Source organism: Pan paniscus, chromosome 2, assembly GCF_029289425.2.
Source record: "Pan paniscus chromosome 2, NHGRI_mPanPan1-v2.0_pri, whole genome shotgun sequence".
Lineage (NCBI taxonomy): Eukaryota > Metazoa > Chordata > Mammalia > Primates > Hominidae > Pan > Pan paniscus.
The window spans coordinates 140,032,421-140,057,664 of record NC_085926.1 but is presented as its reverse complement, the minus strand read 5'-3'; the positions used below and the strand labels follow the sequence as shown (position 1 = coordinate 140,057,664).

At 41.1% G+C, this 25,244-nt stretch overlaps 1 protein-coding gene and 1 non-coding gene across 8 annotated transcripts in view; one reads left to right on the top strand and one right to left on the bottom strand.

Moving 5' to 3' along the window:
* Positions 1–837: 837 nt before the first annotated feature.
* TFDP2 (transcription factor Dp-2) overlaps positions 838–25,244 on the top strand; it is a 207,217-nt gene continuing 182,810 nt past the window's right edge. For 2 of the 7 annotated variants that reach the window (XM_063602581.1, XM_055110569.2), the window contains exon 1: positions 865–1,328. The gene's annotated coding sequence lies outside the window, so the exon portion shown is untranslated. Of the gene's footprint in view, positions 1,329–25,244 lie in introns of all 7 variants that reach the window. The other 5 variants (XM_034957528.4, XM_003826522.6, XM_055110566.2 and 2 more) reach the window with 3 other exon arrangements.
* On the bottom strand, positions 4,893–4,994 carry LOC112439388 (U6 spliceosomal RNA). Its single transcript, XR_003027684.1, has one exon. It is a non-coding gene; the product is annotated as a U6 spliceosomal RNA (small nuclear RNA).

The following is a 25,244-nucleotide window of genomic DNA, read 5'->3' as shown; positions in this document are numbered from 1 at the left end:
TGTGGTGGTAGGATTACCTGAGACTGGGAAGTCAGGGCTCCAATGAGCCGTGATCCTGCCACCGCACTCCAGCCTGGGTGAGAGCAAGACTCCGTCTCAAAAACAAAGTGGCATATAGAAGATCTATAAAATTTGATTGGGGTAAAATGAGAAAGATCTAATCGTTTTAATGCGCTGTTCACACAGGGTTTTTCACTTCGGCACGAATGAATGAACGAAATCTTTTCATATGGAACTAAGTGTACGGGTATTTGGGGTGTGTGCAGTTTCCGCGGGACATAATGACCTGTCCTGGTTTGGGTATTAACTTGCCTTGATATTGAAGAACCTCCACATTCCCAGTGGTCTCTAACTCATTGTCTGAATAATTTCAAGGTGTCCCACAGTTGGCCCCACGCATAGCCTCAATCACGATCACTCGCCCCTCTGTCCCTTATTGATGCTCCCCCAGGGCGACCCCGCAAAGGCCTGGGGACCGAATGGAACTGCCCCAGTCCCCCTCCTTCCAAGAGAGCTGGGGTTTTCTGGCTTCGGGGTCAGTTGGAAAAGAGATTCCCACCCAAGTCGCAGGGTGGGAGTGGGGGGGATGAGACAGGAGTGATGAAGGAAGTGTGTCTAAAATTCTAGGCCTCAGGCCCGCAGCCGTCCCTGGAGGCGGCGGGGAAGCGGGGTGGTCGGGTCCTGCGGAGGGCTCCCAGGGAGGCCACAGGGGGAACCAAGGGGCGGTGGCTGAGTGCAGGAGTCCCGCCCCTCCATCTGTTGGCCCCCTACTCTCAAAGGGAAGCCTGGGGGCGGGGTTTGTTTACTCCGTGCACGCACTGCCGGCCCGGCCAATCCGTGGGGAGCGGCGCCAGGCGTCGCACATCCCGAGGGCCAATCGGCGCGCACTGTGCTGCTCCGCCGCCAAAGCTCGCGCGGGGGAAGCGGGGCTGTAGCTGGGCAGGGAGAGGGCGGACGAAATCGGCAGCGATCTCGGCTGCGGCGCTGCCGCAGCTGCCCGGCCCGCGGGGCGCACCCTGACCCTTCCTCTTTGGGCAGGCTCGAGGGCGCGCGCACGGTCGGCGTTCCGGGGCCTCAAACTCCTGGGCCTCAAACTCCTGGGCCTTGACCGGGCAGGCCGCGTCTCCCCGGGTGTGAGTCCACCGGGACCCGGCCGCCGCCTAAGCGCGGGCGCCACAGAAGCGGCGGCGCCCGAAGACGCGCTCCTGGCTCGGCCCGACAGCCTCGCTTGGCCGCCAGTTCTTCTGCAGCCGAAGGCGGTAAGGTCTGGGGCGAGGGCGCGGGCCCGCGCGCGGAGGGCCTTTGGACCCGGCCGGGCGCGTTCCTGGGTAGGTTTCCCTCCCTGCGCACAGGGGCCCCCTTGTTCCCCCACGAGTCCCATCTGTTTAGACCTGGGTTCTCCAGGCCTGGCCGGGTAACCCGTGAGTGTCTGGGCCAGAGTCGAAAGCAGAGGAGGGTCACCCTCTTAGTGCATAGAGCAAATCGGGGGAGGTAACGTCCCTGAGTCACGCCTCGTGGAAGAGGGGAAGGGCTGCTTTCTACTTTCTCGTTCTCTTCAAAGAAGGATGGCTTCTAAATCTGGTTTTCCGATTTTCCCCTTCTCCTTTCATGACTCACAGGCCTCTGTTTCCACCAGGTGTTTTGTTTGTTTCTAAAGAGTTTCTAAGCTTTGTGTGCTTGGAAGAACCTCATATGCCCCATAAAGGAACTTTTCTCTGAAGTAGAGGATCGCTTTTTGGGCCCAGACTCCTTTGAGAAAATATGGAAAGCCCAGGTCTGTCTTCACAAAGAAGTGTAAGGGTTTTCCTAGGATCTCGCTGAGAGACAGTACAACGAAGTGGATGAGCGCCCCAGTCTCTCTTACCAGCCTGTGCTATCTTCCATTGTGTGATCTGGGTTTCTTCATCTGTAAATTAGATGCATCCACCTATTCGGTGTGTTTCGGGGAGTGAATGGACTAATGTATGGAATGCAATCGTAAGAAAATTCTCCACGTATTAAATGCCTTGCATTAGTTAGGCACCTTTATTATTGACTGCCATGGATGCTGGTTTAGAAAAAGACCCTATATTATTTCCCTTTTAGTGTTGAGACAGTGAACGGGCTCATTCCTTTTCCATACTCACTGCTGAAGCTACCTTTGAGCCCAAGAATACTTTTATCTTTTCCTCATTCCATCTCAGAGGGCACAGACTCCCTGTCTCACTTATTTGCTTTCTTTCAGTAAGGCTCTCTTTTAGGTCAGCCTTTTCCTTCCCCTGTCTCCCCGAGATCTGAGTTTTGTGTCTTTTCATTTGACTTGCACAACCTTTTTTTTTTTTTTTCTGGGCCATGTGTTTTCTCTTCATGGCTTGAATTTATCTTCACCTAATAAATAATTTACTTGTTTTTTTTTCAGCTCGTGAATACATATTCATCTATTTTCTATATGGCATAATCATGTCCCTGTCTCTCTTTAAAAGTAAATATAAAAATAGTTTAATTGATCTATATTGCAGCTTCGTTTTCCATTTCATTGTTTAGCCTGTTATTTAGCTAAACTTTATCACTATCAGATTACTGTAATTAATCTTTAATGGCAGTGTCCATTCTCAGACAGCACCAGGAGAAAAATCAAATGCCTAGACCCCAGATTCTGTCACACTTGTGTACTGGCTCTGGATGTGTTTGTTATTTATTAGAACATCTTGTGCCTGTAACTAGTCTAGTCTAAGAGTAGACATGGTGTCTGTAGCGTTGTTCTGGCTGTGCAGTTGCAGTTTGAGCACTGTGGCCCTTACATTTGTTAATAAAAGGTTCAAGACTTACTAAACTCTTACTTTTCAGTTCTCTTCATTTCTAGGTGTTTAAAAAGGAAAGCTGAATTTTTCCAGTGTGTAATACTTCATATTCTCATTTTGTGATCATGTAATTCCTCCCACCCTGACTCTTGTGAATGTGTAGTCCAAGTGGCACATGGAAGTTTTTCTCTGGCAGCTAAAATTCTTAACTGTCTGAGCCGTGTGCCCTCAATATAACTGATGAAGTGGGATGTACTTCCTTGTCATCATCTTTTAAACTCTTATTGCAATATGTGTTATAATGGATCTCAGAAGAAACTAGAAAGCATAGATTGAGAGTTCTTTTAGATCATAGAATTTTAAATTGTAGTGGATTTTAAAGAGAATCAAATACACTCACCTCTTCATACTTAAATCCTTTCCATTTTAATCTGGGATACATGACTAGGTGTGCGGCATGAATAGATATGAAAGTAGGCTTGTGAACTCTTGGAAATATTATGCAAAATTATGCATATTTGTATATTTTTTGGAGAGACTATTTATAGTGTCATAGTTTCTGAGGTAAGGATATTTGATCAATTCTTTTTTTTTTTGAGACAGGGTTTCTCTATGTTGCTCAGGCTTGTCTGGAACTCCTGGGCTCAAGTGATCCTCCCACCTCACCCTCCCAAGTAGCTGGGGTTATAGGCACACACCTCGCCATGTTTGGACAACTCTAATTTTTATAAAATTATTTCTTTCACTGAACTAGAAATTGTGTCCTCACTGTCTCTTCTGTATTGTGAGTTTTCAACTATTTGAAGATACTTATATTCCACTGAGTGTTAGAAAATATTCTTAGTCTTTAACCTCTGCTAGTGACTTTTGTGTCATTGTTTTCATTCACATCTCCTCACAGAACTCATAGCCCACTTGTGGATTTGTTTAGTTCATCCACATTCTTCTGACAAGCATGGTACCTCAAATTAGGTATTAACTAGTATAGAAGACTAAGTTACCTCTCTGATTTTAAAGCATGTACTTTAAGAGTAGACTTGCTTCTTTGGCAACCACATTACACTGTTAATTTATAATAATTTACTAGTTAAGAAGATTAACTTTGGGGCTAACCTTCCTGTGTTTAGATCCTAGCTCTGCAGTTTATCAGCTGGGTAACCCTGAGTAAGTTATGTAAACACTCTGGGCCTAAGTCTCCTCATCTCTAATATGGGGTTAATAATAGTGTCTGTCTTACACAATTCTGAAGATAATTAAATTAATATATATATATAAGTCATTTAGAATGGGTTGTGGCATCCCAGTACTATGTATGTATGATACCTATTTTACTATTGGTTTCCTTGTCAACTAAAATTGTTGAATTATTTTGTTCATGCTCTCTCTGTTCTTAAAGTCATACTCTCTCAATTCTTTAATAGAATATTTTTTGGTAGGACTTTACATGTATCTGTATTTTTATTTTGTAAGATTGCTTCTAGTCTGTTGATATTAAAAAAATCCTGATTTGGTCATCCAATAAATATCAAATCTATGCATTTGATAAACATACAAGTTTGATAATTTTGGCATTGCTTTCATATAAATTTTTCACTAAAATGCTGTCTAGGCAGGGCTGAGGGCAGAGTTCTTTACCTGCTAAAGACCTCTCTTAAAGGTGATAAAAAATTTTATTATTAATTCTTTGGTTCAGGTTGGTCAGCCAATTAGAAATTCAGCTAATTTTAATCATCATCTACCTCATATGTTTCCAAGTTCTCATAAGGAATATGTGAGGAACTTTGACAATTGCCTTACTAAAACCCAGATTTTATATGCTTCGTTTGTTTTACCCTATCATTACTTGTCCTTAGTGAAACTATACTATATTCCAGTAGCATATGTTAATTACTACTTTTTTGTCTTTTTTTTTCGGAAAAGGATTATTTATTATTTATTTATCTATTTATTTATTTAGAGACAGAGTCTCTCTCTGTCACCCAAGCTGGAGTGCAGTGGCCTCCTGGATTCAAGCAATTCTCCTTCTCCAGCCTCCCGAGTTGCTGGGTCTGCAGGCGCTTGCCACCACACCCGGCTGATTTTTGTATCAGAAAAGGATTTTTTAATTCAAGTAAAAATGTGGAATGCTTTATGAATTTGTGTGTCATCATTGCACAGGGGCCATGCTAATCTCTGATTTGTTCCCGTTTAGTATATGTGCTACTAAGGGAGCACTGATTACTACTTTTTCTAAGTGTTCACAAACTTCTCTTAGTAATGATCCTAGAATCATGTCTAAAATTACATCTAACTTCAATGATCAATAGTTGGCAGGATCCCATTTCTCTTTTTTTGAACACGAGTACTACATTTTTCTGTCTTTAGTCTTCTGGCAACCTCTCCTGCTCACCATAGTTCCTAAATGATTGCCAACAGCTGTGTGGAATTTTATTTGGAGCAATATACCTTGTTGAAGGTTTACTTAGAGTAGTTAGGAACTATCTTTTATCTTCATGTTCATATTGAGCTTTCATTTCCTCCAATTCATTGATAAATTTATTAAATGCCCATTTTGCACAAGATATCAATGCTTGTTTTACTTGAGCCATCGGAAGAGAATTTTTCTTAATAAAAATGCCTGAAGCGAAAAGGTAATGTACATCTATTTCTCTCCATTCCTCCTATTGTTAATATTACCGTAGTCTGCCACCATTCCTTCTTTAGTGTACTGCAGTAATAGCTTCCTGTTAACCTTCCTTCTTCCAGTCCTTTTCTGTCTCTGGTCCTTACGTATGGCAGCCAAAGTTATCTTTGTTTTAAAAATGCATGTATGTTTTAAAAGTTGTTTCTGGGAGGTGCAGTGACTCACGCCTATAATCCCAGTGCTTTGGGAGGCCGAGGTGGGCGGATTGCTGAGCCCAGGAGCTCAAGACCAGCCTGGGCAACATGGCGAAACCTGCCTCTACTAAAAATACAAAAAGTACCCAGGCTTGGTGGCATGTGCCTGTAGTCCCAGGTACTCAGGAGGCTGAGGTGGGAGGATCTCTTGAGCCCAGGAAGTCAAGGCTGCATTGAGCTGTGATCGTGCCACTGCACTCCAGCCTGGGCAACAGAGTGAGACCCTATCTCAAAATAAATAAATAAATAAATAGGAATAAATAAATAACTAAGTCTTTTCTTTCCTAGTGGCATAAGCTGTAATCTAATTAGAATTTTATTTCTGAGCATAGTACTTTCCAACTCCCTTTTTCTGTTTCCTCTTTACTGTCCTTTTAAATTCAAACCCCTCCACCCCTGCTGCCCCGCTTTTTTTTTTTTTGAGACAGAGCCTTGCTCTATTGCCCAGGCTGGCAGTGGTGCAATCTCGGCTCACTGCAACCTCCACCTCCTGGGTTCAAGTGATTCTTGTGCCTCAACCTCCCAAGTAGCTGGGATTATAGGCATGTGCCACCACACCTGGCTAATTTTTGTATTTTTAATAGAGACAGGGTTTTGCCATTTTGGCCAGGATGGTCTTGAACTCCTAACCTCAAGCAATCCACCTCTCTTGGCCTCCCAAAGTGCTGGGATTACAGATGTGAGCCACCACGCCCGGCCTCAAGCCCTTTTTTACCTTTGGTTTTCTTAGGGATGATATGAACCAGCAGCCAGATAGTAGGCGTAGAGAGATGGTAACTCCCCACCAGTTGGTCTTTGTGTGTATTACTCAAAAGACACATGTGAAGTGCTTGCTATGTTACAGGCACTGTGTGAGGCACTAAGTTGACAAAGGGACATAACATAATCTCATCCCTCAAAGAATCCTAAGTGCAAGACAAGATGAAATAGGGGAAAGTAGCTTGGAGAACCCAAAAATATAACTTTTTTTGGTTGGGTCTTTTCCAGTGTAGCTTCTTTTTTTTTTCCCTAAAGTGTTACTAATTCATTCAAATATAGGTGAGTGATTTGAAAATTAGCCATTGTTGATTAATCATTCTTTCACTAGTGCCACTGTTTACTATAATTGAAAAAATAGGCTGGGCGCGGTGGCTCACGCCTGTAATGATCCCAGCACTTTGGGAGGCCAAGGCGGGTGAATCGCTTGAGGTCAGGAGTTTGAGACCAGCGTGGCCAACATGGTGAAACCCCATCTCTACTAAAAATACAAAAATTAGCTGGGTGTGGTTGTACATGCCTGTAATCCCAGCTACTTGGGAGGCTGAGGCAGGGGAATTGCTTGAACCTGGGAGGCAGAGATGGCAGTGAGCTGAGATCTTACCACTGCACTCCATCCTGGGCGACAGATTGAGACTCTATTTCAAAACAAACAAACACAAACAAACAAACAAACAAACAGGCTGGGCATGGTGCTTCATACCGTAATCCCAGCTCTTTGGGAAGAATTACTTTGAGGCCAAAAGCTTAAGACCATCCTAGGCAACATTGCAAGGCCCCATCTCTACAAATGAAAAAAAGTTAGCCAGAAGTGGTGGCACGTACCCATCGCCCCAGCTACTAAGGAGGCCGAGGTGGGAAGATTGCTTAAGCCCAAGAGTTTGAGGCTGCTGTGAACTATGATCACGCTGCTGTACTCCAGTTTGGATGACAGACCGAGACTGTTTAAAAAATAATAATTTTTTAAAAATAAGAAAATATATATGAAAGACCATTTCTGTGTAATCTTAAGTTTAAGATATGTGTTATCTTAAGTTTGGTTGTATTTCAGCTAATTGATTAAATCATGATTATGAGCTATATTACTCTATTTTACTGACTGGCGTACTGTGAACAGAAGAAAGTACATACTTAGATAAGACGTATAATACTAAACTCAATCATCTGAACTTTTAATTTTTTTAGTTTTAATTTTTGTGAGTACATAGTAGGTGTATATATTTATGGGGTACATGAGATGTTTTGATACAGGCATGCAATGTGAAATAAGTACATTATGGAGAATGGGGTATTTATCCCCTCAAGCGTTTATCCTTTAAGTTACAAACAATCCAAATACACTCTTTAAGTTATTTTAAAATATAAAATCAAGTTATTAATGACTATAGTCACCCTTTTGTGCTACCAAATAGTAGGTCTTATTTATTCTTTGTATTTTTTTGTACCCATTAACCATCCCCACATCCCCATACTACCCTTCTCAGCCTCCGGTAACCATCCTTCTACTCTCTCTGTCCATGAGTTCGGTTGTTTTGATTTTTAGATCCCACAGATAAGTGAGAGCATGTAATGTTTGTCTTTTTGTGCCTGGCTTATTTTACTTAACATAACGATCTCCAGTTCCATCCATGTTGTTGCAAATGACTGGATCTTATGCTTTTTTTTTTTTTTTTTTTGAGACGGAGTCCCGCTCTGTTGCCCAGGCTGGAGTGCAGTGACAATCCTGGCTTACTGCAACCTCTGCTTCCCAGGTTCAAGCAATTTTCCTGCCTCAGCTTCCTGAGTAGCTGGAATTACAGGCACGCATCACCACATCCAGCTAATTTTTGTATTTTTAGTAGGGACGGGGTTTCACCATGTTGGCCAGGCTGGTCTCAAACTCTTAGCCTCAAGTGATCTGCCTGCCTCAGCCTCCCAAAGTGCTGGGATTACAGACGTGAGCCATCGTGCCTGGCCATAGATCTCATTCTTTTTTATGGCCAAATAGTACTTCATTGTATATATGTACCACATTTTCTTTATTCATTCATCTGTTAACGAACACTTAGGTTGCTTCCAAATCTTAGCTGTTGTAAACAGTGCTGCAACAAACATAGGAATGCAGATATCTCTTCAATATCTGATTTCCTTTCTTTTGGCTATATACCCAGCAGTGGGATTGCTGGATCATATGGTAGCTCAATTTTTAGTGTTTTGAGGAACGTCCAAATTGTTCTCTGTAGTGGTTGTACTAATTTACGTTCCCATCAACAGTTTGAGAAGGTTCCCTTCTCTGCACATCCCCACCAGTATTTGTTACTGTCTGTCTTTTGGATATAAGCCATTTTAACTGGGGTGAAATGATAGCTCATTGTAGTTTTGATATGCATTTCTTCGATGATCAGCAATGTTGAGCACCTTTTCGAATGACTATTTGCCATTCGTATGTCTTCTATTGAGAAATGTCTATTCAGATATTTTGCTCGTTTTTTAATGGGATTATTTGATTTTTTTCCTAGAGTTGCTTGAGCTCTTTATGTATTCTGGTTATAAATCTCTTGTCAGATAGGTAGTTTGCAAATGTTTTCTCCCATTCTTTGGGTTGTCTCTTCACTTTGTTGATTGTATCCTTTGCTGTGCAGAAACTTTTTACTTGATGTGATCCCATTTGTTTATTTTTGCTTTGGTTGCCTGTGCTTGTGGGGTACTGCTCAAGAAATTCTTGCCCAGACCAGTGTCCTGGAGATTTTCCCCAATATTTTCTTCTAGTAGTTTCACAGTTTAAGGTCTTAGATTTAAGTCTTTAATCCATTTTGATTTGATTTTTTTTTTTTTAGACAGGGTCTTGCTCTGTTGCCCAGGCTGGAGTGCAGTGGCTTGATACCAGCTCACTGCAACCTCCGCCTCCCAGGTTCAAGCAGTTCTTGCGCCTCAGCCACCCAAGTAGCTGGGACTACAGGCATGTGCCACCATGCCTGGCTAATTTTTGTATTTTTAATAGAGATGGGGTTTCACCATGTTGGCCAGACTGGTCTTGAACTCCTGACCTCAAGTGATCTGCTCGCCTTGGCCTCCCAAAGTGCTGGGATTACAGGCGTGAGCCACTGTGCCCAGCCTGATTTGATTTTTGTGTATGGCAAGTGATATGGGTCTGGTTTTTTTCTTCTGCATTTGCATATCCAGTTTTCCCAGCACCATTTATTGAAGAGACTGTCTTTTCCCCAGTGTGTGTTCTTGGCACCTTTGTGGAAAATGAGTTAACTGTAGGTGTGTGGATTTGTTTCTGGATTCTCTGTTCTGTCCATTGGTCTGTGTGTCTGTTTTTATTCCAGTCCCATGCTGTTTTGGTTACTATAGCTCTGTAGTATAATTGAAGTCAGGTAATGTGATTCCTCCAGTTTTGTTCTTTTTGCTCAAGATAGCTTTGGCTATTCTGGGTCTTTTGTGGTTCCATATAAATCTTAGGATTGTTTTTTCTATTTCTGTGAAGCATGTCATTGCCATTTTGATAGGGATTGCCTTGAATCTGTAGATTGCTTTGATAGCAGTATTGACATTTTAACAATATTGATTCTTTCAATCCATGAACATGGAATATTTTTCCATTTTTTTGGTGTCCTCTTCAATTTCTTTCATCAGTGTTTTATAGTTTTCATTACAGAGATCTTTCACTTCTTTGGTTATTACCTAGTTATTCAATTTTATGTGTGGCTGTTGTAAATGGAGTTACTTTTAAAATTTCTTTTTCACATTGTTCACTGTTGGCATATGGAAATGCTACTGATTTTTGTGTGTTGATTTTGTATCATGTAACTTTACTGAATTTGTTTATCACTTCTATTAATAATACTTTTCTTGTGGAGTCTTTAGGTTTTTCCAAATATAAAACTGCATCATCTGCAAACAGGGATAATTTGACTTCTTCCTTTCCAATTTGGGTGCCCTTTATATCTTTCTGTTGTCTGATTGCTCTAGATAGGACTTCCAGTACTTTGTTGAATAACAGTAGTGACAGTGGGCATGCTTGTCATGTTTCAGATCTTCGAGGAAAGGCTTTCTAGTTTTTCCCCATTCAGTATGATACTAGCTGTGGGTCTGTCATATATGGCTTTTATTATGTTGGGGTGTGTTCCTTCTATCCCCAGTTTTTTGAGTATCTTAACTTCTTTGTAACATAAATATTTTATTTAAGACCTATATGTCCTTTTGCAACATATTTCATGCTCTTTTGACTTTTTTTTTTTCTTGAGACAGAGTCTTGCTCTGTCACCCAGGCTGGAGTGCAGTGGCATGATATCGGCTCACTGCAACCTCTGACTCCCGGGTTCAAGTGATTCTTGTGCCTTAGCCTCCCAAGTAGCTGGGATAACAGGTATGTGCCACCATGCCTGGCTAATATTTGTATTTTTAATAGAGACAGGGTTTTGCCATGTTAGCCAGGCTAGTCTTGAACTCCTGGCCTCAACTGATCTGCTGCCTCAGCCTCCCAAAGTGCTAGATTACAAACTTAACCCACCACACCTGGCCTATGTTCTTTTGACTTTAAAAGAAATTAAATAGATCTTCGTTCAAGATGGCCGAATAGGAACAGCTTCAGTCTGCAGCTCCCAGCGTGATTGATGCAGAAGATGGGTGATTTCTGCATTTCCAACTGAGGTACCTGGTTCATCTCACTGGGACTGGTTGGACAGTGGGTGCAGCCCACAGAAGGTGAGCCGAAGCAGGGAAGGGCGTCACTTCACCCAGGAAGCACAAGGGATCAGAAGATTTCCCTTTCCTAGTCAAGGGAAGCCGTGACAGACTGTACCTGGAAAAATGGGACGCTCTCGTCCAAATACTGGACTTTCCCCATGGTCTTAGCAACTGGCAGACCAGGAGATTCTCTCCCGTGCCTGGCTTGGCGGGCCCCACATCCGTGGAGCCTTGCTCACTGCTAGCGCAGTAGTCTGAGATGGACCTGTGAGGCTGCAGCCGGGTTGGGGGAGGGGTGTCCACCATTGCTGAGGCTTGAGTAGGTAAACAAAGCGGCCAGGAAGCTCAAACTGGGCGGAGCCTACCTCAGCTCAGCAAGGCCTTCTGCCTCTATAGACTCCACCTCTGTGGGCAGGGCATAGCAGAACAAAAGGCAGCAGAAACTTCTGCAGACTTAAACATCTCTGACAGCAGTGGTTCTCCCAGCACGGTGTTTGAGCTCTGAGAATGGACAGTCAGCCTCCTCAAGGGGTCCCTGACGCCCGTGTAGCCTAACTGGGAGACACCTCCCAGTAGGGGGCGACAGACACCTCATACAGGTGGGTGCCCCCCTGGGACGAAGCTTCCAGAGGAAGGATCAGGCAGCAATAATTGCTGTTCTGCAATATTTGCTGTTCTGCAGCCTCCGCTGCTGATACCCAGGCAAACGGGGTCTGGAGTGGACCTCCAGCAAACTCCAACAGACCTGCAGCTGAAGGACCTGACTGTTAGAAGGAAAACTAACAAACAGAAAGGAATAGCATCAACATCAACAAAAAGGACATCCACACCAAAACCCCATCTGTAGGTCACCAACATCAAAGACCAAAGGTAGATAAAACCACAAAGATGGGGAGAAACCAGAGCAGAAAAGCTGAAAATTCTAAAAACCAGAGCGCCTCTTCTCCTCCAAGGGATTGCAGCTCCTCGTCAACAACGGAATAAAGCTGGACGGAGAATGACTTTGATGAGTTGACAGAAGCAGGCTTCTGAAGGTTGGTAATAACAAACTTCTCTGAGCTAAAGAAGCACGTTCTAACCCATCGCAAGGAAGCTAAAAACCTTGAAAAAAGGTTATGGCTAACTAGAATAAACAGTGTAGAGGAGACCTTAAATGACCTAATGGAAACCATGGCATGAGAACTTCGTGAGGCATGCACAAGCTTCAAAGGCTGATTTGATCAAGTGGAAGAAAGGATATCAGTGATTAAAGATCAAATTAATGAAATAAAGCGAGAAGACAAGTTTAGCGAAAAAAGAGTAAAAAGAAATGAACAAAGCCTCCAGGAAATATGGGACTATGTGAAAAGACCAAATCTGTGTTTGACTGGTGTACCTGAAAGTGATGGGGAGAATGGAACCAAGTTGGAAAACACTCTTCAGGGTATTATCCAGGAGAACTTCCCCAACCTAGCAAGGTAGGCCAACATTGAAATTCAGGAAATACAGAGAACACCACAAAGATACTCCTGAGAAGAGCAACCCCAAGATACATAACTGTCAGATTCACCAACGTTGAAATGAAAGAAAAAGTGTTAAGGGCAGCCAGAGAGAAACGTCGGGTTACCCACAAAGGGAAGCCCATCAGACTAACAGCGGATCTCTCGGCAGAAGCCCTACAAGCCAGAAGAGAGTGGGGGCCATTATTCAACATTCTTAAAGAAAATAATTTTCAACCCAGAATCTCATATCCAGCCAAACTAAGCTTCATAAGTGAAGGAGAAATAAAATCCTTTATAGACAGACAAATGCTGAGAGATTTTTTCACCACCAGGCCTGCCTTACAAGAACTCCTGAAGGAAGCACTAAACGTAGAAAGGAACAATCGGTACCAGCCACTGCAAAAACATGCCACATTTTAAAGACCATGAATGCTATGAAGAAACTGTATCAATTAACAGGCAAAATAACCAGCTAACATCATAATGACAGGATCAAATCCACACATAACAATATTAACCTTAAATGTAAATGGGCTAAATGCCCCCAATTAAAAGACACAGACTGGCAAATTGGATAAAGAGTCAAGACCCATCAGTGTGCTATATTCAGGAGACCCATCTCACATGCAGAGACACACATGGGCTCAAAATAAAGGGATGGTGGAAGATCTACCAAGCAGATGGAAAGCAAAAAAAAGCAGGGGTTGCAATCCTAGTCTCTGATAAAACAGACTTTAAACCAACAAAGATCAAAAGAGACAAAGAAGGCCATTACGCAGTGGTACAGGGATCAATTCAACAAGAAGAGCTAACTATCCTAAATGTATATGCACCCAATATAGGAGCACCCAGATTCATGAAGCAAGTCCTTAGAGACCTACAAAGAGACTTAGACTCCCACACAATAATAATGAGAGACTTTAACATCCCAGTGTCAATATTAGATCAACGAGACAGAAGATTAACAAAGATATCCAGGACTTGAACTCAGTTCTGCACCAAGTGGACCTAGTAGACATCTGCAGAACTCTACACCCCGAATCAACAGAATATTTTTCTCAGCACCATATCACACATATTCTAAAATTGACCACATAATTGGAAGTAAAGCACTCCTCAGCAAATGTAGAATAACAGAAATCACAACAAACTGTCTCTCAGACCACAGTGCAATCAAATTAGAACTCAGGATTAAGAAACTCACTCAAAACCTCACAATTACATGGAAACTGAACAACCTCCTCCTGAATGACTACTGGGTACATAACGAAATGAAGGCAGAAATAAAGATGTTCTTTGAAACCAATGAGAACAAAGACACAATGTACCAGAATCTCTGGGACACATTTAAAGCAGTGTAGAGGGAAATTTATAGCACTAAATGCCCACAAGAGAAAGCAGGAAAGATCTAAAATTGACACCCTAACATCACAATTAAAAGAACTAGAGAAGCAAGAGCAAACACATTCAAAAGCTAGCGGAAGGCAAGAAATAACTAAGATCAGAGCAGAACTGAAGGAGATAGAGACACAAAAAACCCTTCAAAAAATCAATGAATCCAGGAGTTGGTTTTTTTGAAAAGATCAACAAAATTGATAGACCGCTAGCAAGACTAATAAAGAGGAGAGAAGAATCAAATAGACGCAATAAAAAATGATAAAGGGGATATCACCACCAATCCCACAGAAATACAAACTACCATCAGAGAATACTATAAACACCTCTACGCAAATAAACTAGAAAATCTAGGAGAAATGGATAAATTCCTGGACACATACACCCTCCCAAGACTAAACCAGGAAGAAGTTGAATCTCTGAATAGACCAATAACAGGCTCTGAAATTGAGGCAATAATTAATAGCCTACCAACCAAAAAAATTCCAGGACCAGACAGATTCACAGCCAAATTCTACCAGAGGTACAAAGAGGAGCTGGTACCATTCCTTCTGAAACTATTCTAATCAATAGAAAAGGAAGGAATCCTCCCTAACTCATTTTATGGGGCCAGCATCATCCTGATACCAAAGCCTGGCAGAGACAAAAAAAGAGAATTTTATACCAATATCCCTGTTGAACACTGATACGAAAATCCTCAGTAAAATACTGGCAAACCCAATCCAGCAGCACATGAAAAAGCTTATCCAACACAGTCAAGTCGGCTTCATCCCTAGGATGCAAGGCTGGTTCAGCATATGCAAATCAATAAAAGTAATCCATCACATAAACAGATCCAATGACAAAAACCACATGATTATGTCAATAGATGCAGAAAAGGCCTTCGACAAAATTCAACAGCCCTTCATGCTAAAAACTCTCAATAAACTAGGTATTGATGGAATGTATCTCAAAATAATAGCTATTTATGACAAACCCACAGCCAATATCATACTGAATGGGCAAAAACTGGAAGCATTCCCTTTGAAAACCAGCACAAGACAAGGATGCCCTCTCTCACCACTTCTATTCAACATAGTGTTGGAAGTTCTGGCCAGGGCAGTCAGGCAAGAGAGAGAAATAAAGGGTATTCAGTTAGGAAAAGAGGAAGTCAAATTGTCCCTGTTTGCAGATGACATGATTGTGTATTTAGAAAACCCCATCGTCTCAGCCCAAAACCTCCTTAAGCTGATAAGCAACTTCAGCAAAGTCTCAGGATACAAAATCAATGTGCAAAAATCACAAGCATTCCTACACACCAATAACAGACAAACAGAGAGCCAAATCACGAGTGAACTCCCAATCACTATTGGTACAAAGAGAGTAAAATACCTAGGAATCCAACTTACAAGGGATGTGAAGGACCTCTTCAAAGAGAACTATAAACTGCTCAAGGAAATAAAAGAGGACACAAACAAATGGAAGAACATTCTATGCTCATGGATAGGAAGAATCAATATTGTGAAAATGGTCATATTGCCCAAAGTAATTTATAGATTCGATGCCATCCCCATCAAGCTACCAATGACTTTCTTACAGTATTGGAAAAAACTACTTTAAAGTTCATATGGAAGCAAAAAAGAGCCCATGTTGCCAAGACAATCCTAAGCAAAAAGAATGAAGCTGGAGGCAACATGGTACCTGACTTCAAACTATACTACAAGTAACCAAAACAGCATGGTACTGGTACCAAAACAGAGATATAGACCAATGGAACAGAACATTTACAACCATCTGATCTTTCACAAACCTGACAAAAACAAGAAATGGGGAAAGGATTCCCTATTTAACAAATGGTGCTGGGAAAACTGACTAGCCATATGTAGAAAGCTGAAACTGGATCCCTTCCTTACACCTTATATAAAAATTAATTCAAGATGGATTAAAGACTTAAATGTTAGACCTAAAACCATAAAAACCCTAGAAGAAAACCTAGGCAGTACCATTCAGGGCATAGGCATGGGCAAGGACTTCATGACTAAAACACCAAAAGCAATGGCAACAAAAGCCAAAATAGACAAATGGGATCTAATTAAAGAGCTTCTGCACGGCAAAAGAAACTGCCATCAGAGTGAACAGGCAACCTACAGAATGGGAGAAAATTTTTTTTCATCAGAGAAAATTTTTGCAATCTACCTATCTGACAAAGGACTAATATCCAGAATCTAAAAAGAGCTCAAACAAATTTACAAGAAGAAAAAAAGATCCTATCAAAAAGTGGGCAAAGGATATGAACAGATACTTCTCAAAAGAAGACATCTATGCAGCCAGCAGACACATGAAAAAATGCTCATCATCACTGGTCATCAGAGAAATGCAAATCAAAACCACAATGAGATACCATCTCACACCAGTCAGAACGGCGATCATTAAAAAGTCAGGAAACAACATGCTGGAGAGGATGTGGAGAAATAGGAATGCTTTTACACTGTTGGTGGGAGTGTAAATTAGTTCAACCATTGTGGAAGACAGTGTGGCAATTCCTCAAGGATCTAGAACTAGAAATACCATTTGACCCAGCAATCTCATCACTGGGTATATACTCAAAGGATTATAAATCATGCTACTATAAAGACACATGCACATGTGTGTTTATTGCAGCACTATTCACAATAGCAAAGACTTGGAACCAACCCAAATGTCCATCAATGATAGACTGGATTAAGAAATTTTGTGGCACATATACCCCATGGAATACTATGCAGCCATAAAAATGGATGAGTTCATGTCCTTTGCAGGGACATGGATGAAGCTGGAAACCATCATTCTGAGCAAACTATCACAAGGACAGAAAACCAAACACCATATGTTCTCCCTTATAGTTGGGAACTGAACAATGAGAACACTTGGACACAGGGCAGGAAGCATCACACACCAGGGCCTGTCATGGGGTGGGAGGCTGGGGGAGGGATAGCATTAGGATAAATACCTAATGTAAATGACGAGTTGATGAGTGCAGCAAAGCAACATGGCACATGTATACCTGTGTAACAAACCTGCATGTTGTGCACATGTACCCTAGAACTTAAAGTATAATAATAATAAAAAAGAAAAAAGAAATTAAACATATGTAGGCTAAAAGGAAATATGGACGTCAAGAAATGACATATAGTTTTAAGGTTTTGATGACAGAAGAGAAAAATGCTGAAAGTTTTCCCAAAGGTAGGAAAAATAAAAACATAATAGTTCTGGGCACAGTGGCACAGCCTATAGTCCCAGCTACTTGTGAGGCTGAAGTGAGAGGATTGCTTGAGCCCAGGGATTCAAGGCTGTAGTATGCTATGATCCTGCCTATGTATAGCTACTGCTTTCTAGCCTGGGTGATGTAGTAAGACCTCATATCTTCAAAACAAAACAAAAACTGTAATAGCAATAATAGTGACAATGTCTGTTGTTAGTCACAGAGCAGGAGTACCATGTCTGGAAAAACGATTGTACTTCATGGAAATGCTGTGGCTAATGATGCTGTTATGAACAGGGATATTGGTATGTCTGGTAAATTGAATATGGAGCCAGAAAAGTTACTGTGTTTGAGAATAAAAGTGATAGTACATGTCTCTGTCATCAAACTAGGAAATGTAGCACAGACAGATTTTTTTTTCTTTTTGCTTAACTGTAGGTATATAATAAAGTGTTCTGACAAACTGTTAAACAGAGCCTTGATAGACTATGTATCTAGGTTCGTCTGTTGTCTGTCTTTCTATCTACCTATGTGTTAATATTAGGAGCTTCTGACTTATTTAATACTTCTTCCTGTTTGTATAAAATTAACTGCAGTAATTAACTCAGATTGGCTGTGAGCAAAAACAGAACTATTACAGTAATTTGACTTGCTAATTTATGTAAAACATTTTCTGACTTTTAAAAATCATCTTAATTAATGCAAGGGTAGAGTAATTATCAGCCCACCAACTATTTATTTATTAGGATTCCTATTGCTGTAGGCAGAATAAAGCAATTTTTCATATTGTGACTAATGGCAATTTTGATTAATTTTGCGCAATTAGCTTACATCTATCTTAAGTAACCAGTCTGCTTTTGGTAAAATTTTCATGTCTGAAATAGGAAACTCTCAGTTTATATTTTCTTTTTCTTTTTTTTTTTTTTTGAGATGGGGTCTCGCTCTGTTGCCCAGGCTGGAGTGCAGTGGCATGATCTCGGCCCACTGCAACCTCCGCCTCTCGGGTTCAAGCGATTCTCCTGCCTCAGGCTCCTGAGTAGCTGGGATTACAGGCATGTGCCACCACGCCCAGCTAATTTCGCCCACCTCGGCCTTCGGTGTAGCTGGGACTACGTGGAACTCCTTCTTCTATATTTTTTTCAGCCCCACTTTCAGTGTGCTTCCACTGTACTTAGAGGGAGTTGCTGTTGCCTTCAGTAATGCTTCCTCCTTTTCTTCTTTTTTTTTTTCTTTTCTGGAGACGGAGTCTTGCTCTGTCGCCCAGGCTGGAATGCAGTGGCGCGATCTCGGCTCACTGCCACCTCCACCTCCAGGGTTCAAGTGATTCTTCTGCCTTACAGTTGTGAGCCACCGTGCCCTGCCCTCAATTTTAAAATATTCTTAAAAAGAAAAATCTTCCTCCTATGTTTAGTCCCACTAGCCAGAGGTAAAACCATGGTTTAAAAAACAAAACTAAACCAGAACACTTTTGAGGCTGGGCGTGGTGACTCACACCTGTAATCCCAGCACTTTGGGAGGCTGAGGTGGGCAGATCACTTGAGGTTAGGAGTTTGAGACCAGACTGGCCAACATAGCAAAATCCATCTCTACTGAAAATACAAGCAAATTAGCCAGGTGTGATGGCAGGTGCCTGTAGCCCAGATACTTAGGAGGCTGAGGTACAAGAATCACTTGAACCTGGGAGGCGGAGGCTGCAGTGAGCCGAGATTGTGCCACTGTACTCCAGCCTGGGCAACAAAAAACCAAACAAACAAACTGCTTTTGGGCCTGGTGCAGCGGCTCATGCCTATAATCCCAGCACTTTGCAGGGCTGAGGCAGGCAGGAGGTTTGAGCCCAGGAGTATGAGACTGGTGAAACCCCATATCTACTAAAAATACAAAAAATATTAGCGGGGTGTGATGGCGCACACCTGTAGTCCCAGCTACCCAGGAGGCTGAGGCAGGAGGATTGCTTGAGGCTAGGAGATCAAGTCTGCAGTGAGCTGTGATTGTGCCACTGGACTCCAGTCTGGGTGACAGGGTAAGACTCTCTCCAAAACATCCTCAAAAAATACTTTTATTTGAAATTCGATAATTCAAAAAGTTATACATATAGTATTATAATTACACAGCTTGATGAATTTGTCTATTCATGCACCTGTGCCACAGTGTTTTAGTTACAGAAGCTACATAGTAGGTTTTAATGTCTGGTAAGTCTAGTCTCGTTTTGTAGTTTTTCTGTTTTAGTACTTTCCTGTTATTCTTACATGTTTGTTTTTTCATATCAATTTTAATATCAGCTTGTTCAGCTCCATAAAATGGTTTGTTAGTATTTTTATTATCATTATATTGAATTTATAAATTAACTTGGGAGAATTTATATCTTTATAATGTTGAATTGTCTTATCCAAGAATATCATATATCTTTCTATTGTTCATCTTCTTTTAGTTTCTTTTGGGAGTATTTTAACATTTTCCTCATACAGTTTTTTTTTTTTAAAGCTTTATTGAGATACAATTCACATGTCATAATATCCTTTTTTTTTTTTTTTTTTTTTTGAGATAGCGTCTTAATCTGTCGCCCAGGCTGAAGTGCAGTGGTGTGATCTTGGCTCACTGCAACCTCTGCCTCCCGGGTGCAAGCGATTCTCCTGCCCCAGCCTCCCAAGTAGCTGGAACTACAGGCGCTTACCACCATGCCCGGCTAATTTTTTGTATTTTTTCTAGAGACGGGGTTTCATTGTGTTAGCCAGGATGGTCTTGATCTCCTCACCTCGTGATCTGCCCGCCTCAGCCTCTCGGAGTCTCAAAGTGCTGGAATTACAGGTGTGAGCCACCACACCCAGCCCTATAACATCGTTTTTTAAAAGATGTATAAAGATATGGTTTTTAGTATATTTACAAATATGTGCAGCCATCATCACTACCTAGCTCCAGAACATTTTCATCACTCTTAAAAAAACCCCATACTCATTAGCAGTTACTTCCCATCCTCTTCTCTTCCCAGCCTTGGAAACTACTAATCTATGTTCTGAGTCTATGGATTTGCCTATTCTGAATATTTCATATAAGTGGAATCATATAGTATGTGGCTTGGCATAACATTTTCAAGGTTTATGCATGCTGCAGAGTATATCAATAATCATACCTTTATATTGCAAAATAATATTTCATATATGCCATATTTGTTTATCAGTTGGTGGACATTTGGATTATTTATACTTTTTTACTATTTTGGTAATATTGCTATGAACATTTTTATACAAGGTTTTGTTTAGACTTTTTTTTTTTTTTGAGACGGAGTCTTGCTCCATTGCCCAGACTGGAGTGCAATGGCGCGATTTTGGCTCACTGCAACCTCTGCCTCCCGGGTTCAAGCGATTCTCCCACCTCAGCCTCCCGAGTAGCTGGGATTACAGGCATGTGCCACCACGTCCAGCTAACCTTTGTATTTTTAGTAGAGATGGGGTTTTGCCATGTTGGCCAGGCTGGTCTCGAACTCCTGACCTCAGGTGGTCTGCCCGCCTCGGCCTCTCAAAATGCTGGGATTACAGGCATGAGACATCGTGCCCGGCCAGACATGTGTTTTTAATTCTTTCTGATAGGCGTTATGCATTTCTTACTACATTTATTACTAAGTATTCTTTGTTGGTGTTGGGTTTTCTTTACCATTGTATACTCCAAGTGTTTATTAATTTTTGTATTGATCTGTATTAATTTGTTGCTAATCATAAATTTACTTACAATTTAACATATGGGTCCTTGTTGACCTTGTTTGGGAGATAATTCTTTGGTAGACAAGGTGTACTCTCGCATTTTGGGAGCAGATTTCTGCCTATGTCTCTTAGATCAAACTTACAGAGTTACTCACATTTTATGTGCCCTGATTTCAGTTTTTGTCTCTTTATTACTGAGAGGTGTGTATTAAAATTGTCTTGTATGATTGTGGATTTCTTAGTTTCTCCTTGTAAAATAGTCAGTTTTTGCTTTATATGTTTATAAATTATGTTATGAAATGTATTCAAATTTGGATTATTTTTGTCTATTTGTGTCTTCCTGCTAAATACTACCTTTCTTTAATCACTATCTTCTTTATCCTCAATAATATTCTTACTCTAAAGACAATTTGTCTATGTTTATAGAGACACGTCATCTTTTTTCAATTTGTTACTTTCTATGGGTATACTTTAGGCATGTTTCTTGTAAATAGCAATTGTATTTTGTTTTCCCTTTTTTTTTTTTTTTTTTTTGAGACGTAGTTTCGCTCTTGTTGCCCAGGCTGGAGTGCAGTGGCATGATCTTGGCTCACTGAAACCTCCGCCTCCCGCGTTCAAGCGATTCTCCTGCCTCAGCCTCCCGAGTAGCTGAGATTACAGGCGCCCACCACCACATTTGGCTAATTTTTTGTATTTTTAGTAGAGATGAGGTTTCACCATGTTGGCCAGGCTGGTCTTGAACTCCTGACCTCAGGTGAGCCATCCCCTTCGGCCTCCCAAAGTGCTGGGATTACAGGCATGAGCCGCCGCGCCCTGCCCATCTTAACCATTTTTAAGTACACAGTTCAGTGTTAGGAAGTACATTCATATTGTTGCGTAACCATCACCACCATCCGTCTTCGGAACTTGCATCTTGCAAAACTGAAACGCTGTACCAATTAAACAATAATTCCCGGGATCGCATTAGGAGATATACCCAATGTTAAATAATGAGTTAATGGGTACAGCACACCAACATGGCACATGTATACATATGTAACAAACCTGCACGTTGTGCACATGTACCCTAAAACTTAAAAGTATAAAAAAAAAAAGAAATAGTAAATACGGTAAAAAAAAAAAACCAATAATTCCCATTCCTCCCTCCTCCCAGCCACTGATAACCACCATTCTACTTTCTGTCTCTGTGAATTAGATTACTCTGGGTACCTCATATGTGGGGAATCATACAATATTTGTCTTTTGTGACTGGCCTATTTCACTTTGCATAATGTCCTCACAGTTCATCAATGTAGCATATGTCAGAATATCATGCCTTATTAAGGCTGAATAATACTCTATGTATATGTTACATTTTGATGATCCATTTATCTGTCAGTGGACACTTGTGTTGCTTCTACATTTTAACCATTATGAATAATGCTGCTGTGAATATGGTTATGCAAAAAGCTCTTTGAGACCTTGCTTTCAATTTTTTTGGAGTATATACCCAAAAGTATATGGGTATATGCTGCATCATAAGGTAATTTTATTTTTACGTTTTTGAGAAACTACCGTATTATTTTCCACAGTGACTGTACCACTTTACATTCCTACCAGCAGGGCACAAGTATTCTAATTTCACTACACCCTTGCTAACACTTGTTATTTTCTGTTTGTTTGATGGTAGCCATCCTAATGAGTGTGAGGTGGTATCTCATTGTGGTTTTGATTTGCATTTCCCTAATCATTAGGGATGTTGAGTATCTTTTCACGTGCTTCTTTGGGGAAATATAAATTTAAATCCTTTGCCTAGTTTTAATTTTTTTGTAAAAGATGGGATCTTGCTATGTTGTCCAGGCTGGTCTTGAACTCCTGGGCTCAAGTGTTTCTCCTGCTTTGGCCTGCTGAGTAACTGGGACCACAGGCACAAGCCACCATGTCCTGTAGTCCCAACTACTCAGGAGGCTGAGGCAGGAGGATCACTTGAGCCTAGTTTTTAATCTGGTTGTTTGGGTTCTTTTTTAAAAAATTGTTGCATTATAGGGGTTCTTTATATATTCTAGATATGAAACCCTTATCAAATATATGATTTGCAAATATTTTCCCCCATTCAGTGGGAGCATTTTTACTCTGTTAATACTGTCTTTTTTTGTGTGGAATTTCAAATTTTTCATTGTCTAGTATGTCTATCTTTTTATTGCCTGTGCCTTTGGTATCATTCTCCACCTTTTTTTAAGATCTCTTTATTTGTAATGTTTTGCTGTGTCTAGGAGAGTTATTTTTGTTTTTTCTTTAATTGGGAGTCATTGTCATTTCTGAAGCTGAGGATTTTTAGCTATTACTTCCCCCAGCAGCCCCCAGTTTCTAGAGTCTGTAGCTAGGCAGAGACATTTTCTTGTTATTCTTTTGCTGTTGGTTGATTTTTTTTTTAAACCAGCCTCCCCTGTCCATTCTTGCACTGAGAATGTGTAAAAATTGGTGAAACCCTCAATACCAGCTCTGCACTTCATGTGGTTTCTGAGGCCTTGTCTACTTTAAGGGCATTAAAAGCCAAAAATCTTAGTTACTCATATTGACAGGTTCCTCTAGGGTCGCTGAAAGCTTTACTCTTTTGTGAGCTCAGCATTTGACAGACTAATTTATCCAGCATTTCTAGATGTTTTATTAAGATGACATTTTCATATTAGTTACTGTGTTGCCAAAAAAAAAGAAAGTTGCATTTCTTTTTTATAATTAATTTATTTCCCTTTTTTCCTCTTTTTCCTTTGGAATTCCTTGTAGTTGGACCTCCTGGATGGAAGAACTCTTCTCAAGCTTTTCTACTTTAAAAAAAAATTTCTTTGTTTTACTTTGTGGGAGAATTCCTACCCTTCCTTTGCTTCTTTCTCCTCCCCAAATCCCCTGCTTCCGTTCTACTTCCCCTCCCTCCCTCTCTTTCTTTTTTCCTTCCTTCTCTTTTTTCTTTCTTTCTTTCTATTTTGTCTGTTAATTTGGTGTCTCCTGTTTTGTTATCTTGGCCTCTTTATTTCATGTTAGAGATTTTCCTCAGTTGTTTAGTAAACTTTGGCCATCTGTTCAGATTAAAGACCGAATCAATAAAAAGCTGAGTAAAAACTCTTTGTCCATGGGAGTTGTTAAGTGTAAGCCTTACACAGGGTGATTGAGTGCTTGCAGGTCTTTTCTCTTGGATCACTTTCCCTCGCAGAGGGATCTCCTAGTCCCAGGCCGATTGGTTTGTGTTCTGGAAGCTGGTTTGGGGAAGAGGCCTGAGGTCCACTGTACAGCATGTAAATCTTCATTTAATCTTTTTGTGAGATGATATATTACACAACCCTTTTGTGTACCTAGTTTCTATGTCCTTAAAAGGTAAACCATTTGTTTCTTGCTGGGATGCAGAAGGGGCATTTTCTGTCTTTCTTTCTTTTTTGAGACAGGGTGTTGCTCTTGCCCAGGCTGGAGTGCAGTGGTGTGATTATAGCTTGTTGTTACCTCAAGTTCCGGGGCTTAAGCAGTCGTCCCACCTCAGCCTCCTGAGTAGCTAGGACTATGGACAGACATGTGCCACTACACTCTGCCTTTTTTAAAAAATCTTTTTGTTAAGATGAGGTTTCACTGTGTTGCCCAGGCTGATCCTGAACTGGCCTCGGGTATTCCTTCCACTTTGGCTTCCCAAAGCACTGGAATTGTAAGTGTGAGCCACTGGGCTCAGCCAGAAGGGGCAGTTTCCTAGCTACATGGGTTAAGACTTTATTCAAACTTTCAATCAAGTCTTTTTATTAACAGCCCCAACTGAGATTGTTACTTTCGGATGGCTTCAATTCTTAAGCCTTTGTGATGAGATATATGTAAGATATATTTTAATTATGTATATATAACTTATAAATGGTTTGGGAGGCTGAAGTGGGAGAATTGCTTGAGGCCAATTCAGGACCAGCCTGGGCAACACAGTGAGATCCCATCTCAACAAAAAGTTTTATTAAAAAAGCAGAGTACTGACCGGGCACAGTGGCTCACTTCTGTAATCCCAGCACTTTGGGAGGCCGAGGTGGGCAGATCACGAGGTCAAGAGATGGAGACCATCCTGGCCAACATGGTGAAACCCCATCCCTACTAAAAATACAAAAAATTATTTGTATTTTTACAAAAATTACAAAAATTTGCTGGGCGTAGTGGTGCACGCCTGTAATCCCAGCTACTGGAGAGGCTGAAGCTGGAGAATTGCTTGAACACGGGAGTTAGAGGTTGCAGTAAACCGAGATCTTGCCACTGCACTGCAGGCTGGCAACACAGCGAGACTCTGTCTCAAAAAAAAAAAAAAAAAAAAAAAAGCGGAGTGTAGTGAAACATGTCTGTCTGTAGTCCTAGCGACTCAGAAGGTTGAGGTGTG